Source organism: Rhinoderma darwinii, chromosome 4, assembly GCF_050947455.1.
Source record: "Rhinoderma darwinii isolate aRhiDar2 chromosome 4, aRhiDar2.hap1, whole genome shotgun sequence".
Lineage (NCBI taxonomy): Eukaryota > Metazoa > Chordata > Amphibia > Anura > Rhinodermatidae > Rhinoderma > Rhinoderma darwinii.
The window spans coordinates 5,314,034-5,330,571 of NC_134690.1; the positions used below are offsets into that span (position 1 = coordinate 5,314,034).

At 43.1% G+C, this 16,538-nt stretch overlaps 22 non-coding genes across 22 annotated transcripts; all 22 read left to right on the top strand.

The window, feature by feature from the left end:
* Window positions 1-69: 69 nt before the first annotated feature.
* On the top strand, window positions 70-142 carry TRNAV-GAC (transfer RNA valine (anticodon GAC)). Its single transcript has one exon. It is a non-coding gene; the product is annotated as a tRNA-Val (tRNA).
* Window positions 143-240: 98 nt separating this feature from the next.
* TRNAV-UAC (transfer RNA valine (anticodon UAC)) lies at window positions 241-313 on the top strand. The gene has a single exon. It is a non-coding gene; the product is annotated as a tRNA-Val (tRNA).
* A 765-nt stretch (window positions 314-1,078) lies between these two features.
* On the top strand, window positions 1,079-1,151 carry TRNAV-UAC (transfer RNA valine (anticodon UAC)). Its single transcript has one exon. It is a non-coding gene; the product is annotated as a tRNA-Val (tRNA).
* Window positions 1,152-1,746: 595 nt separating this feature from the next.
* Window positions 1,747-1,819, top strand: TRNAV-UAC (transfer RNA valine (anticodon UAC)). The gene has a single exon. It is a non-coding gene; the product is annotated as a tRNA-Val (tRNA).
* Window positions 1,820-2,414: 595 nt separating this feature from the next.
* On the top strand, window positions 2,415-2,487 carry TRNAV-UAC (transfer RNA valine (anticodon UAC)). Its single transcript has one exon. It is a non-coding gene; the product is annotated as a tRNA-Val (tRNA).
* A 99-nt stretch (window positions 2,488-2,586) lies between these two features.
* TRNAV-UAC (transfer RNA valine (anticodon UAC)) lies at window positions 2,587-2,659 on the top strand. The gene has a single exon. It is a non-coding gene; the product is annotated as a tRNA-Val (tRNA).
* A 265-nt stretch (window positions 2,660-2,924) lies between these two features.
* TRNAV-UAC (transfer RNA valine (anticodon UAC)) lies at window positions 2,925-2,997 on the top strand. The gene has a single exon. It is a non-coding gene; the product is annotated as a tRNA-Val (tRNA).
* A 98-nt stretch (window positions 2,998-3,095) lies between these two features.
* TRNAV-UAC (transfer RNA valine (anticodon UAC)) lies at window positions 3,096-3,168 on the top strand. The gene has a single exon. It is a non-coding gene; the product is annotated as a tRNA-Val (tRNA).
* Window positions 3,169-3,266: 98 nt separating this feature from the next.
* Window positions 3,267-3,339, top strand: TRNAL-UAA (transfer RNA leucine (anticodon UAA)). The gene has a single exon. It is a non-coding gene; the product is annotated as a tRNA-Leu (tRNA).
* A 424-nt stretch (window positions 3,340-3,763) lies between these two features.
* TRNAV-UAC (transfer RNA valine (anticodon UAC)) lies at window positions 3,764-3,836 on the top strand. Its single transcript has one exon. It is a non-coding gene; the product is annotated as a tRNA-Val (tRNA).
* A 438-nt stretch (window positions 3,837-4,274) lies between these two features.
* TRNAV-GAC (transfer RNA valine (anticodon GAC)) lies at window positions 4,275-4,347 on the top strand. Its single transcript has one exon. It is a non-coding gene; the product is annotated as a tRNA-Val (tRNA).
* Window positions 4,348-4,445: 98 nt separating this feature from the next.
* TRNAV-UAC (transfer RNA valine (anticodon UAC)) lies at window positions 4,446-4,518 on the top strand. The gene has a single exon. It is a non-coding gene; the product is annotated as a tRNA-Val (tRNA).
* Window positions 4,519-5,284: 766 nt separating this feature from the next.
* Window positions 5,285-5,357, top strand: TRNAV-GAC (transfer RNA valine (anticodon GAC)). Its single transcript has one exon. It is a non-coding gene; the product is annotated as a tRNA-Val (tRNA).
* A 98-nt stretch (window positions 5,358-5,455) lies between these two features.
* Window positions 5,456-5,528, top strand: TRNAV-UAC (transfer RNA valine (anticodon UAC)). Its single transcript has one exon. It is a non-coding gene; the product is annotated as a tRNA-Val (tRNA).
* Window positions 5,529-6,293: 765 nt separating this feature from the next.
* Window positions 6,294-6,366, top strand: TRNAV-UAC (transfer RNA valine (anticodon UAC)). The gene has a single exon. It is a non-coding gene; the product is annotated as a tRNA-Val (tRNA).
* A 439-nt stretch (window positions 6,367-6,805) lies between these two features.
* Window positions 6,806-6,878, top strand: TRNAV-UAC (transfer RNA valine (anticodon UAC)). Its single transcript has one exon. It is a non-coding gene; the product is annotated as a tRNA-Val (tRNA).
* A 595-nt stretch (window positions 6,879-7,473) lies between these two features.
* TRNAV-UAC (transfer RNA valine (anticodon UAC)) lies at window positions 7,474-7,546 on the top strand. The gene has a single exon. It is a non-coding gene; the product is annotated as a tRNA-Val (tRNA).
* Window positions 7,547-10,328: 2,782 nt separating this feature from the next.
* Window positions 10,329-10,401, top strand: TRNAV-GAC (transfer RNA valine (anticodon GAC)). The gene has a single exon. It is a non-coding gene; the product is annotated as a tRNA-Val (tRNA).
* A 757-nt stretch (window positions 10,402-11,158) lies between these two features.
* On the top strand, window positions 11,159-11,231 carry TRNAV-GAC (transfer RNA valine (anticodon GAC)). Its single transcript has one exon. It is a non-coding gene; the product is annotated as a tRNA-Val (tRNA).
* Window positions 11,232-11,654: 423 nt separating this feature from the next.
* Window positions 11,655-11,727, top strand: TRNAV-UAC (transfer RNA valine (anticodon UAC)). The gene has a single exon. It is a non-coding gene; the product is annotated as a tRNA-Val (tRNA).
* Window positions 11,728-11,825: 98 nt separating this feature from the next.
* Window positions 11,826-11,898, top strand: TRNAV-UAC (transfer RNA valine (anticodon UAC)). The gene has a single exon. It is a non-coding gene; the product is annotated as a tRNA-Val (tRNA).
* A 594-nt stretch (window positions 11,899-12,492) lies between these two features.
* On the top strand, window positions 12,493-12,565 carry TRNAV-CAC (transfer RNA valine (anticodon CAC)). Its single transcript has one exon. It is a non-coding gene; the product is annotated as a tRNA-Val (tRNA).
* Window positions 12,566-16,538: the final 3,973 nt, after the last annotated feature.

Consider the following 16,538-nt stretch of genomic DNA (forward strand, 5'->3'; position numbering starts at 1 on the left):
TGGATTATTTTTCTCAATTCGTTTCTGCATGGCTTGTGTGTTGTGGGTGGCGGAACAGTCAATATCCAAGTCTCTGTAGTGTAGTGGTTATCACGTTCGCCTGACACGCGAAAGGTCCCCTGTTCGAGACAGGGCAGAAACGTGGAATTTTTTTTTTTTGCGCTAATTGGCTGGATTATTTTTCTCAATTCGTTTCTGCATGGCTTGTGGGTTGTGGGTTGCGGAACAATCTATATCCAAGTTTCTGTAGTGTAGTGGTTATCACGTTCGCCTTACACGCGAAAGGTCCCCTGTTCGAGACAGGGCAGAAACATGGAACTATGTCTTCCTTTTAACACAAAGAAAGCCTTTAAATTTGTCAAACTTTGGTTTCTGCAATGGTGGGTGTTTGTATCCAGGGGAAGTCTCTGTAGTGTAGTGGTTATCACCTTCGCCTAACACGCGAAAGGTGCCCTGTTCGAGACAGGGCAGAAACATGGAATTTTTTTTGTTGGCGCTAATTAGCTGGATTATTTTTCTCAATTCGTTTCTGCATGGCTTGTGGGTTGTGGGTTGCGGGTTGCGGAACAATCACTATCCAAGTTTCTGTAGTGTAGTGGTTATCACGTTCGCCTCACACGCGAAAGGTCCCTTGTTCGAAACTGGGCAGAAACAAGGAACTATGTCTTCCTTTTAACACAAAGAAAGCCTTTAAATTTGTCAAACTTTGGTTTCTGCAATGGTGGGTGATTGTATCAAGGGGAAGTTTCTGTAGTGTAGTGGTTATCATGTTCACCTAACACGCGAACGGTCCCCTGTTCGAGACAGGGCAGAAACAAGGAACTATGTCTTCCTATTAACATAAAGAAAGCCTTTAAATTTGTCAAACTTTGGTTTCTGCAATGGTGGGTGTTTGTATCAAGGGGAGGTTTCTGTAGTGTAGTGGTTATCACATTCGCCTAACACGCGAAAGGTCTCCTGTTCGAGACAGAGCAGGAACATGGAATTTTTTTTGTTGGCGCTAATTGGATGGATTATTTTTCTCAATTCGTTTCTGCATGGCTTGCAGGTTGTGGGTTGCGGAACAATCAATATCCAAGTTTCTGTAGTGTAGTGGTTATCACGTTCGCCTTACTCGCGAAAGGTCCCCTGTTCGAGACAGGGCAGAAACATGGAATTTTTTTTGTTGGTGCTAATTGGCTGGATTATTTTTCTCAATTCGTTTCTGCATGGCTTGTGGGTTGTGGGTTGCGGAACAAGCACTATCCAAGTTTCTGTAGTGTAGTGGTTATCACGTTCGCCTCACACGCGAAAGGTCCCTTGTTCGAAACTGGGCAGAAACAAGGAACTATGTCTTCCTTTTAACACAAAGAAAGCCTTTAAATTTGTCAAACTTTGGTTTCTGCAATGGTGGGTGATTGTATCAAGGGGAAGTTTCTGTAGTGTAGTGGTTATCATGTTCACCTAACACGCGAACGGTCCCCTGTTCGAGACAGGGCAGAAACAAGGAACTATGTCTTCCTATTAACATAAAGAAAGCCTTTAAATTTGTCAAACTTTGGTTTCTGCAATGGTGGGTGTTTGTATCAAGGGGAGGTTTCTGTAGTGTAGTGGTTATCACGTTCGCCTAACACGCGAAAGGTCTCCTGTTCGAGACAGAGCAGGAACATGGAATTTTTTTTGTTGGCGCTAATTGGATGGATTATTTTTCTCAATTCGTTTCTGCATGGCTTGCAGGTTGTGGGTTGCGGAACAATCAATATCCAAGTTTCTGTAGTGTAGTGGTTATCACGTTCGCCTTACTCGCGAAAGGTCCCCTGTTCGAGACAGGGCAGAAACATGGAATTTTTTTTGTTGGTGCTAATTGGCTGGATTATTTTTCTCAATTCGTTTCTGCATGGCTTGTGGGTTGTGGGTTGCGGAACAAGCACTATCCAAGTTTCTGTAGTGTAGTGGTTATCACGTTCGCCTCACACGCGAAAGGTCCCTTGTTCGAAACTGGGCAGAAACATGGAACTATGTCTTCCTTTTAACACAAAGAAAGCCTTTAAATTTGTCAAACTTTGGTTTCTGCAATGGTGGGTGTTTGTATCAAGGGGAAGTTTCTGTAGTGTAGTGGTTATCATGTTCACCTAACACGCGAACGGTCCCCTGTTCGAGACAGGGCAGAAACAAGGAACTATGTCCTCCTATTAACATAAAGAAAGCCTTTAAATTTGTCAAACTTTGGTTTCTGCAATGGTGGGTGTTTGTATCAAGGGGAGGTTTCTGTAGTGTAGTGGTTATCACGTTCGCCTAACACGCGAAAGGTCTCCTGTTCGAGACAGAGCAGAAACATGGAATTTTTTTTGTTGGCGCTAATTGGATGGATTCTTTTTCTCAATTCGTTTCTGCATGGCTTGCGGGTTGTGGGTTGCGGAACAATCAATATCCAAGTTTCTGTAGTGTAGTGGTTATCACGTTCGCCTTACTCGCGAAAGGTCCCCTGTTCGAGACAGGGCAGAAACGTGGAATTTTTTTTTTTTTGCGCTAATTGGCTGGATTATTTTTCTCAATTCGTTTCTGCATGGCTTGTGGGTTGTGGGTTGCGGAACAATCAATATCCAAGTTTCTGTAGTGTAGTGGTTATCACGTTCGCCTTACACGCGAAAGGTCCCCTGTTCGAGACAGGGCAGAAACATGGAACTATGTCTTCCTTTTAACACAAAGAAAGCCTTTAAATTTGTCAAACTTTGGTTTCTGCAATGGTGGGTGTTTGTATCCAGGGGAAGTCTCTGTAGTGTAGTGGTTTTCACCTTCGCCTAACACGCGAAAGGTTCCCTGTTCGAGACAGGGCAGAAACATGGAATTTTTTTTGTTGCCTGCCGCTAATTGGCTGGATTATTTTTCTCAATTCGTTTCTGCATGGCTTGTGGGTTGTGGGTTGCGGAACAATCACTATCCAAGTTTCTGTAGTGTAGTGGTTATCACGTTCGCCTTACTCGCGAAAGGTCCCCTGTTCGAGACAGGGCAGAAACATGGAATTTTTTTTGTTGGCGCTAATTGGATGGATTCTTTTTCTCAATTCGTTTCTGCATGGCTTGCGGGTTGTGGGTTGCAGAACAATCAATATCCAAGTTTCTGTAGTGTAGTGGTTATCACGTTCGCCTTACACGCGAAAGGTCCCCTGTTCGAGACAGGGCAGAAACATGGAATTTTTTTTGTTGGTGCTAATTGGCTGGATTATTTTTCTCAATTAGTTTCTGCATGGCTTGCGTGTTGTGGGTTGCGGAACAATCAATATCAACGTTTCTGTAGTGTAGTGGTTATCACGTTCGCCTTAAATGCGAAAGGTCCCCTGTTCGAGACAGGGCAGAAACATGGAACTATGTCTTCCTTTTAACACAAAGAAAGCCTTTAAATTTGTCAAACTTTGGTTTCTGCAATGGTGGGTGTTTGTATCCAGGGGAAGTTACTGTAGTGTAGTGGTTATCACGTTCGCCTCACACGCGAAAGGTCCCCTGTTCGAGACAGGGCAGAAACATGGAACTATGTCTTCCTTTTAACACAAAGAAAGCCTTTAAATTTGTCAAACTTTGGTTTCTGCAATGGTGGGTTTTTGTATCAAGGGGAAGTTTCTGTAGTATTGTGGTTATCATGTTCGCCTAACACGCAAAAGGTCCCCTGTTCAAGACAGGGCAGAAACATGGAATTTTTTTTGTTGGCGCTAATTGGCTGGATTATTTTTCTCAGTTCGTTTCTGCATGGCTTGTGGGTTGTGGGTTGCTGAACAATAAATATCCGAGTTTCTGTAGTGTAGTGGTTATCACGTTCGCCTTACACGCGAAAGGTCCCCTGTTCGAGACAGGGCATAAACAAGGATTTTTTTTTGTTGCCGCTAATTGGCTGGATTATTTTTCTCAATTCGTTTCAGCATGGCTTGCGGGTTGTGGGTTGCGGGTTGCGGAACATTCAATATCCAAGTTTCTGTAGTGTAGTGGTTATCACGTTTGCCTCACACGCGAAAGGTCCCCTGTTCGAAACTGGGCAGAAACAAGGAACTATGTCTTCCTTTTAACACAAAGAAAGCCTTTAAATTTGTCAAACTTTGGTTTCTGCAATGGTGGGTGTTTGTATTAAGAGAAGTTTCTGTAGTGTAGTGGTTATCACATTCTCCTAACATGCGAAAGGTCCCTTGTTCGAGACAGGGCAGAAACATGGAATTTTTTTTGTTGGCGCTAATTGGATGGATTCTTTTTCTCAATTCGTTTCTGCATGGCTTGCGGGTTGTGGGTTGCGGAACAATCAATATCCAAGTCTCTGTAGTGTAGTGGTTATCACGTTCGCCTGACACGCGAAAGGTCCCCTGTTCGAGACAGGGCAGAAACTTGGAATTATTTTTTTTTGCGCTAATTGGCTGGATTATTTTTCTCAATTCGTTTCTGCATGGCTTGTGGGTCTTGCGTTGCGGAACAATCAATATCCAAGTTTCTGTAGTGTAGTGGTTATCGCGTTCGCCTTACACGCGAAAGGTCCCCTGTTCGAGACAGGGCAGAAACATGGAACTATGTCTTCCTTTTAACACAAAGAAAGCCTTTAAATTTGTCAAACTTTGGTTTCTGCAATGGTGGGTGTTTGTATCCAGGGGAAGTCTCTGTAGTGTAGTGGTTATCACCTTCGCCTAAGACGCGAAAGGTGCCCTGTTCGAGACAGGGCAGAAACATGGAATTTTTTTTGTTGGCGCTAATTGGCTGGATTCTTTTTCTCAATTCGTTTCTGCATGGCTTGCGGGTTGTGGGTTGCGGAACAATCAATATCCAAGTTTCTGTAGTGTAGTGGTTATCACGTTCGCCTCACACGCGAAAGGTCCCTTGTTAGAAACTGGGCAGAAACAAGGAACTATGTCTTCCTTTTAACACAAAGAAAGCCTTTAAATTTGTCAAACTTTGGTTTCTGCAATGGTGGGTGTTTGTATCAAGGGGAGGTTTCTGTAGTGTAGTGGTTATCACGTTCGCCTAACACGCGAAAGGTCTCCTGTTCGAGACAGGGCAGAAACATGGAATTTTTTTTGTTGGCGCTAATTGGATGGATTCTTTTTCTCAATTCGTTTCTGCATGGCTTGCGGGTTGTGGGTTGCGGAACAATCAATATCCAAGTTTCTGTAGTGTAGTGGTTATCACGTTCGCCTTACTCACGAAAGGTCCCCTGTTCGAGACAGGGCAGAAACATGGAATTTTTTTTGTTGGTGCTAATTGGCTGGATTATTTTTCTCAATTCGTTTCTGCATGGCTTGTGTGTTGTGGGTGGCGGAACAGTCAATATCCAAGTCTCTGTAGTGTAGTGGTTATCACGTTCGCCTGACACGCGAAAGGTCCCCTGTTCGAGACAGGGCAGAAACGTGGAATTTTTTTTTTTTGCGCTAATTGGCTGGATTATTTTTCTCAATTCGTTTCTGCATGGCTTGTGGGTTGTGGGTTGCGGAACAATCAATATCCAAGTTTCTGTAGTGTAGTGGTTATCACGTTCGCCTTACACGCGAAAGGTCCCCTGTTCGAGACAGGGCAGAAACATGGAACTATGTCTTCCTTTTAACACAAAGAAAGCCTTTAAATTTGTCAAACTTTGGTTTCTGCAATGGTGGGTGTTTGTATCCAGGGGAAGTCTCTGTAGTGTAGTGGTTATCACCTTCGCCTAACACGCGAAAGGTGCCCTGTTCGAGACAGGGCAGAAACATGGAATTTTTTTTGTTGGCGCTAATTAGCTGGATTATTTTTCTCAATTCGTTTCTGCATGGCTTGTGGGTTGTGGGTTGCGGGTTGCGGAACAATCACTATCCAAGTTTCTGTAGTGTAGTGGTTATCACGTTCGCCTCACACGCGAAAGGTCCCTTGTTCGAAACTGGGCAGAAACAAGGAACTATGTCTTCCTTTTAACACAAAGAAAGCCTTTAAATTTGTCAAACTTTGGTTTCTGCAATGGTGGGTGATTGTATCAAGGGGAAGTTTCTGTAGTGTAGTGGTTATCATGTTCACCTAACACGCGAACGGTCCCCTGTTCGAGACAGGGCAGAAACAAGGAACTATGTCTTCCTATTAACATAGAGAAAGCCTTTAAATTTGTCAAACTTTGGTTTCTGCAATGGTGGGTGTTTGTATCAAGGGGAGGTTTCTGTAGTGTAGTGGTTATCACGTTCGCCTAACACGCGAAAGGTCTCCTGTTCGAGACAGAGCAGGAACATGGAATTTTTTTTGTTGGCGCTAATTGGATGGATTATTTTTCTCAATTCGTTTCTGCATGGCTTGCAGGTTGTGGGTTGCGGAACAATCAATATCCAAGTTTCTGTAGTGTAGTGGTTATCACGTTCGCCTTACTCGCGAAAGGTCCCCTGTTCGAGACAGGGCAGAAACATGGAATTTTTTTTGTTGGTGCTAATTGGCTGGATTATTTTTCTCAATTCGTTTCTGCATGGCTTGTGGGTTGTGGGTTGCGGGTTGCGGAACAAGCACTATCCAAGTTTCTGTAGTGTAGTGGTTATCACGTTCGCCTCACACGCGAAAGGTCCCTTGTTCGAAACTGGGCAGAAACATGGAACTATGTCTTCCTTTTAACACAAAGAAAGCCTTTAAATTTGTCAAACTTTGGTTTCTGCAATGGTGGGTGTTTGTATCAAGGGGAAGTTTCTGTAGTGTAGTGGTTATCATGTTCACCTAACACGCGAACGGTCCCCTGTTCGAGACAGGGCAGAAACAAGGAATTTTTTTTGTTGGCGCTAATTGGATGGATTCTTTTTCTCAATTCGTTTCTGCATGGCTTGCGGGTTGTGGGTTGCGGAACAATCAATATCCAAGTTTCTGTAGTGTAGTGGTTATCACGTTCGCCTTACTCGCGAAAGGTCCCCTGTTCGAGACAGGGCAGAAACATGGAATTTTTTTTGTTGGTGCTAATTGGCTGGATTATTTTTCTCAATTCGTTTCTGCATGGCTTGTGGGTTGTGGGTTGCGGAACAAGCACTATCCAAGTTTCTGTAGTGTAGTGGTTATCACATTCGCCTCATACGCGAAAGGTCCCTTGTTTGAAACTGGGCAGAAACATGGAACTATGTCTTCCTTTTAACACAAAGAAAGCCTTTAAATTTGTCAAACTTTGGTTTCTGCAATGGTGGGTGTTTGTATCAAGGGGAAGTTTCTGTAGTGTAGTGGTTATCATGTTCACCTAACACGCGAACGGTCCCCTGTTCGAGACAGGGCAGAAACAAGGAACTATGTCCTCCTATTAACATAAAGAAAGCCTTTAAATTTGTCAAACTTTGGTTTCTGCAATGGTGGGTGTTTGTATCAAGGGGAGGTTTCTGTAGTGTAGTGGTTATCACGTTCGCCTAACACGCGAAAGGTCTCCTGTTCGAGACAGAGCAGAAACATGGAATTTTTTTTGTTGGCGCTAATTGGATGGATTCTTTTTCTCAATTCGTTTCTGCATGGCTTGCGGGTTGTGGGTTGCGGAACAATCAATATCCAAGTTTCTGTAGTGTAGTGGTTATCACGTTCGCCTTACTCGCGAAAGGTCCCCTGTTCGAGACAGGGCAGAAACATGGTTTTTTTTTGTTGGTGCTAATTGGCTGGATTATTTTTCTCAATTCGTTTCTGCATGGCTTGTGGGTTGTGGGTTGCGGAACAATCACTATCCAAGTTTCTGTAGTGTACTGGTTATCACGTTCGCCTCACACGCGAAAGGTCCCTTGTTCGAAACTGGGTAGAAACAAGGAACTATGTCTTCCTTTTAACACAAAGAAAGCCTTTAAATTTGTCAAACTTTGGTTTCTGCAATGGTGGGGGTTTGTATCAAGGGGAAGTTTCTGTAGTGTAGTGGTTATCATGTTCACCTAACACGCGAACGGTCCCCTGTTCGAGACAGGGCAGAAACAAGGAACTATGTCTTCCTATTAACATAAAGAAAGCCTTTAAATTTGTCAAACTTTGGTTTCTGCAATGGTGGGTGTTTGTATCCAGGGGAAGTCTCTGTAGTGTAGTGGTTATCACGTTCGCCTTACTCGCGAAAGGTCCCCTGTTCGAGACAGGGCAGAAACATGGAATTTTTTTTGTTGGTGCTAATTGGCTGGATTATTTTTCTCAATTCGTTTCTGCATGGCTTGTGGGTTGTGGGTTGCGGAACAAGCACTATCCAAGTTTCTGTAGTGTAGTGGTTATCACGTTCGCCTCATACGCGAAAGGTTCCTTGTTCGAAACTGGGCAAAAACATGGAACTATGTCTTCATTTTAACACAAAGAAAGCCTTTAAATTTGTCAAACTTTGGTTTCTGCAATGGTGGGTGTTTGTATCAAGGGGAAGTTTCTGTAGTGTAGTGGTTATCATGTTCACCTAACACGCGAACGGTCCCCTGTTCGAGACAGGGCAGAAACAAGGAACTATGTCCTCCTATTAACATAAAGAAAGCCTTTAAATTTGTCAAACTTTGGTTTCTGCAATGGTGGGTTTTTGTATCAAGGGGAGGTTTCTGTAGTGTAGTGGTTATCACGTTCGCCTAACACGCGAAAGGTCTCCGGTTCGAGACAGAGCAGAAACATGGAATTTTTTTTGTTGGCGCTAATTGGATGGATTCTTTTTCTCAATTCGTTTCTGCATGGCTTGCGGGTTGTGGGTTGCGGAACAATCAATATCCAAGTTTCTGTAGTGTAGTGGTTATCACGTTCGCCTTACTCGAGAAAGGTCCCCTGTTCGAGACAGGGCAGAAACATGGAATTTTTTTTGTTGGTGCTAATTGGCTGGATTATTTTTCTCAATTCGTTTCTGCATGGCTTGTGGGTTGTGGGTTGCGGAACAATCACTATCCAAGTTTCTGTAGTGTAGTGGTTATCACGTTCGCCTCACACGCGAAAGGTCCCTTGTTCGAAAGTGGGCAGAAACAAGGAACTATGTCTTCCTTTTAACACAAAGAAAGCCTTTAAATTTGTCAAACTTTGGTTTCTGCAATGGTGGGTGTTTGTATCAAGGGGAAGTTTCTGTAGTGTAGTGGTTATCATGTTCACCTAACACGCGAACGGTCCCCTGTTCGAGACAGGGCAGAAACATGGAATTTTTTTTGTTGGCGCTAATTGGCTGGATTATTTTTCTCAATTCGTTTCTGCATGGCTTGTGGGTTGTGGGTTGCGGAACAATAAATATCCAAGTTTCTGTAGTGTAGTGGTTATCACGTTCGCCTTACACGTGAAAGGGCCCCTGTTCCAGACAGGGCAGAAACATGGAATTTTTTTTGTTGCCGCTAATTGGCTGGATTATTTTTCTAAATTCGTTTCTACATGGCTTACGGGTTGTGGGTTGCGGAACAATCAATATCCAAGTTTCTATAGTGTAGTGGTTATCACGTTCGCTTCACACGCGAAAGGTCCCCGGTTCAAGACAGGGCAGAAACATGGAATTTTTTTTGTTGGTGCTAATTGGCTGGATTATTTTTCTCAATTCGTTTCAGCATGGCTTGCGGGTTGTGGGTTGCGGGTTGCGGAACAATCAATATCCAAGTTTCTGTAGTGTAGTGGTTATCACGTTTGCCTCACACGCGAAAGGTCCCCTGTTCGAGACAGGGCATAAACATGGATTTTTTTTGTTGGCGCTAATTGGCTGGATTATTTTTCTCAATTTGTTTCTGCATGGCTTGTGGGTTGCGGGTTGCGGAACAATCAATATCCAAGTTTCTGTAGTGTAGTGGTTATCACGTTTGCCTCACACGCGAAAGGTCCCCTGTTCGAAACTGGGCAGAAACAAGGAACTATGTCTTCCTTTTAACACAAAGAAAGCCTTTAAATTTGTCAAACTTTGGTTTCTGCAATGGTGGGTGTTTGTATTAAGGGAAAGTTTCTGTAGTGTAGTGGTTATCACGTTTGCCTAACACGTGAAAGGTCCCCTGTTGGAGACAGGGCAGAAAAATGGCATTTTTTTTGTTGGCGCTAATTGGCTGGATTATTTTTCTCAATTCGTTTCTGCATGGCTTGCGGGTTGTGGGTTGCGGAACAATCAATATCCAAGTTTCTGTAGTGTAGTGGTTATCACGTTCGCCTTACATGCGACAGGTCCCCTGTTCAAAACTGGGCAGAAGCATGGAACTTTGTCTTCCTTTTAACACAAAGAAAGCCTTTAAATTTGTCAAACTTTGGTTTCTGCAATGGTGGGTGTTTGTATTAAGAGAAGTTTCTGTAGTGTAGTGGTTATCACATTCGCCTAACATGCGAAAGGTCCCCTGTTCGAGACAGGGCAGAAACATGGAATTTTTTTTGTTGGCGCTAATTGGCTGGATTATTTTTCTCAATTCGTTTCTGCATGGCTTGTGGGTTGTGGGTTGCTGAACAGTCAATATCCAAGTCTCTGTAGTGTAGTGGTTATCACGTTCGCCTGACACGCGAAAGGTCCCCTGTTCGAGACAGGGCAGAAACGTGGCATTTTTTTTTTTTGCGCTAATTGGCTGGATTATTTTTCTCAATTCGTTTCTGCATGGCTTGTGGGTTGCGGAACAATCAATATCCAAGTTTCTGTAGTGTAGTGGTTATCACGTTCGCCTTACATGCGACAGGTCCCCTGTTCGAGACTGGGCAGAAACAAGGAACTTTGTCTTCCTTTTAACACAAAGAAAGCCTTTAAATTTGTCAAACTTTGGTTTCTGCAATGGTGGGTGTTTGTATTAAGAGAAGTTTCTGTAGTGTAGTGGTTATCACGTTTGCCTAACACGTGAAAGGTCCCCTGTTGGAGACAGGGCAGAAAAATGGCATTTTTTTTGTTGGCGCTAATTGGCTGGATTATTTTTCTCAATTCGTTTCTGCATGGCTTGCGGGTTGTGGGTTGCGGAACAATCAATATCCAAGTTTCTGTAGTGTAGTGGTTATCACGTTCGCCTTACATGCGACAGGTCCCCTGTTCAAAACTGGGCAGAAGCATGGAACTTTGTCTTCCTTTTAACACAAAGAAAGCCTTTAAATTTGTCAAACTTTGGTTTCTGCAATGGTGGGTGTTTGTATTAAGAGAAGTTTCTGTAGTGTAGTGGTTATCACATTCGCCTAACATGCGAAAGGTCCCCTGTTCGAGACAGGGCAGAAACATGGAATTTTTTTTGTTGGCGCTAATTGGCTGGATTATTTTTCTCAATTCGTTTCTGCATGGCTTGTGGGTTGTGGGTTGCTGAACAGTCAATATCCAAGTCTCTGTAGTGTAGTGGTTATCACGTTCGCCTGACACGCGAAAGGTCCCCTGTTCGAGACAGGGCAGAAACGTGGCATTTTTTTTTTTTGCGCTAATTGGCTGGATTATTTTTCTCAATTCGTTTCTGCATGGCTTGTGGGTTGCGGAACAATCAATATCCAAGTTTCTGTAGTGTAGTGGTTATCACGTTCGCCTTACATGCGACAGGTCCCCTGTTCGAGACTGGGCAGAAACAAGGAACTTTGTCTTCCTTTTAACACAAAGAAAGCCTTTAAATTTGTCAAACTTTGGTTTCTGCAATGGTGGGTGTTTGTATTAAGAGAAGTTTCTGTAGTGTAGTGGTTATCACATTTGCCTAACATGCGAAAGGTCCCCTGTTCGAGACAGGGCAGAAACATGGAATTTTTTTTGTTGCGCTAATTGGCTGGATTCTTTTTCTCAATTCGTTTCTGCATGGCTTGCGGGTTGTGGGTTGCGGAACAATCAATATCAAAGTTTCTGTAGTGTAGTGGTTATCACGTTCGCCTTACACGCAAAAGGTCCCCTGTTCGAGACAGGGCAGAAACGTGGAATTTTTTTTTTTTGCGCTAATTGGCTGGATTATTTTTCTCAATTCGTTTCTGCATGGCTTGTGGGTTGTGGGTTGCGGAACAATCAATATCCAAGTTTCTGTAGTGTAGTGGTTATCACGTTCGCCTTACACGCGAAAGGTCCCCTGTTCGAGACAGGGCAGAAACATGGAACTATGTCTTCCTTTTAACACAAAGAAAGCCTTTAAATTTGTCAAACTTTGGTTTCTGCAATGGTGGGTGTTTGTATCAAGGGGAGGTTTCTGTAGTGTAGTGGTTATCACGTTCGCCTAACACGCGAAAGGTCCACTGTTTGAGACAGGGCAGAAACATGGAATTTTTTTTTTGTTGGCGCTAATTGCCAGAATTTTTTTTCTCAATTCGTTTCTGCATGGGTTGCGGTTTGTGGGTTGCCATACAATGAATAATCACGTTTCTGTAGTGTAGTGGTTATCACGTTCGCCTCAGGCGCGAAAGGTCCCCTGTTCGAAACTGCGCAAAAACAAGGAACTATGTCTTCCTTTTAACACAAAGCCTTTAAATTTGTCAAACTTTGGTTTCTGCAATGGTGGGTTTTTGTATCAAGGGGAAGTTTCTGTAGTGTAGTGGTTATCACGTTCGCCTAACACGCGAAAGGTCCCCTGTTCGAGACAGAGCAGAAACATGGAATTTTTTTTTGTTGGCGCTAATTGGCTGGATAATTTTTCTCAATTAGTTTCTGCATGGCTTGTGGGTTGTGGGATGCGGAACAATCAATATCCAAGTTTCTGTAGTGTAGTGGTTATCACGTTCGCCTCACACGCGAAAGGTCCCCTGTTCGAAACTGGGCAGAAACAAGGAACTATGTCTTCCTTTTAACACAAAGAAAGCCTTTAAATTTGTCAAACTTTGGTTTCTGCAATGGTGGGTTTTTGTATCAAGGGGAAGTTTCTGTAGTGTAGTGGTTATCACATTCGCCTAACGCGCAAAATGTCCCCTGTTCGAGACAGGGCAGAAACATGGATTTTTATTTGTTGGCACTAATTGGCTGGATTATTTTTCTCAATTAGTTTCTGCATGGCTTGCGGGTTGTGGGTTGCGGTGCAATTTATATCCAAGTCTCTGTAGTGTAGTGGTTATCACGTTCGCCTCACACGCGAAAGGTCCCCTGTTCGAAACTGGGCAGAAACATGGAACTATGTCTTCCTTTTAACACAAAGCAAGCCTTTAAATTTGTCAAACTTTGGTTTCTGCAATGGTGGGTGTTTGTATCAAGGGGAAGTTTCTGTAGTGTAGTGGTTATCACGTTCACCTAACACGCAAATGTTTCCCTGTTCGAGACAGGGCAGAAACATGGAACTTAATTTGTTTGTTGACACAGAGGGTCTGATCTGCGCTATTTGGCTGCATCATTTTCCTCAATTTGTTTCTGCACTGGTGGTTGTTTCCAGTCTCGTTTCTATAGTGTAGTGGTTATTATTCTTCACTTACAGGCGAAAGGTCTTCGATAGCTAAAATTTTAGAGCGCTCGCTTAGCTTCACGATGCCTGTATGCTTCAAAATTTGTGTTGCAGACCTTTTTAAAAAGCAGGACAACTCGCCTCTGGTTTCCTGCTCATGGAACTTATTTGCAAGTTTAGGAAACACCCGATGGCCAACTCAGCAAGCCTTCAATACCTCAGCTGGTAGGGTGGATGATTGTAGTAAAAAAATATCCTTAGGTCGCTTGTTCAATTCCGGCTCAAAATAACTTTTTTTTCATCTCATAGAGGATGTTTTAACCTATCGACAAATAGACTCTACCTTCTTCTATTTTCAGAGGGATCTCTTGTCTTTGTTGGGTGTTTGAAACGGACATCCGAACGAAACTCTTAGTTCAGAGCCAACATAGGGCTTCCTATAACGCTGACATGCAACTGAAACAAGAACAGGGCACAACCATCCCTGGGTGGCCTTGAACCACCAACCTTTTGCTATCAGAAATTTTTTTTTTCACAACCTTCAAGCTTTGCTTTTTATCCATGAGACTGAAACACAAAAAGGTCCACTACCGTCACTGGCTGGGCTTGAACCACCAAGCTTTCGTTTAGCAGACAAAAAACATATTCATAACCTTCAAGCTTTGCTTTTTATCCATACAATCCCCCAGTTTCTCATGCAACGTGTCGTCTTCTTTGCAACACAGTGGGGCAAGGAAAGACTTTTGGCCCACAACCAAAGGGGGCCAAAGGTTCTGGACCATTCTTTCTACATTGCAACTTTGTCATCCAAATCACTGGGATTTTTTTCTCTTCTCACAATTTTTCACACTGTACATGTTGAAATGGTCTTACAACCGGTGCCCTCCTCTTCTGGCCGAAACTTTAAGTTGAGAGGCACCATAGGATTTTCTGTAACATGCAACAAAAAGAGTGCACTGCCGTCCCTTGGAGGGTTTGAACCACCAAACTTTCAAATCCTTCTGATTAAAGACATAAAAAAGCCACAATATGGTCAATGGCATATTTTTCTTAGCGGACCTGCTGAGCAACAAAATAAAAAGAGCAAAAAAAAAAAAATACAACTTTGGGGGACTCAAGTTTATTAATTCCGTTTGTGTACTGGAGCCTGCATGGCTCACGGCCACATTTCTGTAGTGTAATGGTTAGTATGCTTTTCTTACATGCGAAAGGTCCCAAGCTTTGAAACCGGACGGTAATGTCCACCTCTCCATAAGAATTGGCCATCCACAACTGGCCATCTAAAAGGGGATTTTCTTTAAGTCATTTGAGAGCGTATCATGGGACCAAGACTTTTAATGCATCTGATTTGCTCAAGATTTTAAAATTTGATACCTCTCCAAAAGTATGAAAGAGGTGCCGAATAAAAGGTATTGATTGTTTTGAGTTGGTCATTAAAATAAGGAGATTATCTGCAAATCCTGGAGTAGTATGAGTGAAGGAGCCAAATTTTAGTCCCTCTATCTCAGGAGACTGCCTTAGTTTTTTAATGAGAATCACCATAACTAATATAAACAGTGACGGTGAGTGGGGCAGCCCTGGTGGGTACCATTTCGGATTCTGAAAGAGTCTGACAATGTACCTTCACCCAAAATTCTAGCATGAGGGTCATGATTGACGGATAGGATAGCTGAGCCAAAAACAGGGGGAAGAGGAAAGATTCAAGTACTTGTTACAAGAAGGTCCAATCAACCATATAAAATGCATTTTTAGCGTCTGTGCTCAACCAAAGCAGCAGTATTTTATTATGTTTAGCGTAATAAATGGAGTGGATGATTCTGGTTGTATTAAACTTGCCCTCTCGTCCAGGAAAAAATCCCACCTATTATCCCTCCATTTCAGACATTGATACGATGTGGCAAAAGCTTAGCCCACTGTTTTAAATCAGCATTCAGGAGGGCAATAAGCCTATAACTGGCACACAGATCCACTCATATCCTGAAGACATCTGTGTCTTATTTTTAATTATTATTAAATCAATTTTTTTTTTATTCCAAGAACTTTTTGAATCGATTCCGTCAGTTCAGCTGAATTGACGGCTCGGCTGAGAACGAGTCACAGGATACACCTAAAGACGCTTGGAATCTTTTGGTCCTCATGGATTATATGGCCACCACCATCCCTCTCTCTCACACGGTTGTAAGTTGGTATACATTATTAGTACATTGTATATACATTTGTTTGATGCCTTGCATTGTCATAGGGGCTTTTAACCTCATACATCGTTGTAGGGAGACATATTTGTGTTCATCGGGGTATTTTAACCCGGGATGCAGATCTCATACGTTTTTTTTATCTGATCGGTGGTGTATGCTATATAATCAGTCTTTTTCCCATGAGCGATTGTCCTGTGGCCTAACCAGGGGCCACCGTGTGTCTTCGATTTACACATTTTTTACATGTTTATTGCACTCGTTGACTGGCACTCCTCCAATATCAGGTTTTTGGTGCCCGCTACTATCTTTATCGCCATTGTAATTCTGTAGCTAAGATGTGAAACTGGATGGCATATTGCCCAACAGGAGAGATGCCTTGACGAAGCTTGAGAAGTGACGAGGCCACAGATGATGCCCGACCAGGTTCCTTAAACAACTTTTTAAAAGTTGTAAGGAAGGCTTGAATATTGTTCATGATAGGATTGTTACTTTCCTATAAAGGTGATGCCCAGCCCAGAGTCTCACCAGACAGTAGAGATAAGATGTAGATTATCTTTGCCCAGGCTGAAGCAAATTGATGTGCTACTACCACAAAATGGATCGTGCACTGATTCAAGACCCCATGTAGGACCTGGAGTTGTGGGGGAGTAGGTAGATGCAATCCTCGACTATATGCCGCAGCTTGAGGTGGGCGCCATAGGTGATACAGGAGCCGACATGGCAGATGAGACTATCTGTTGGTACCGCTGATTCTTGTGGACACGTGTCTAGATAGTTCTTGAGACAGGTCTGAAACTTTAAGTAGGCTTACGTCAGTGGGGTCTACGGCCAAAGCAAACTGCCACGGGGACCGTGGAATAAATCTGTCACGGGATCAGCAGGGGTTGGTGTGAACCCACTTTTTCCCAAAGAGTTTTGACATAGGGCTAAACCGGGGAGTGGAACGTAAAGGAAAATATTCTGTCTCTTCTCTAGCTCTGTCTGCAGACCTCTCTTTCCATAGGACAATCCGCGCTGCCGGCAGGGAGTAAATTACTAATAACAATCATTGTCTGGGATAATGTCCTTATCAGACACTATAAGTTAGAGCATTGTATGATTAATATATATATATTTACTACGATTTGTGCAGCAAGTTCAGACTTTTTGCAATAGTAGTATGCAATTTTTTTGTC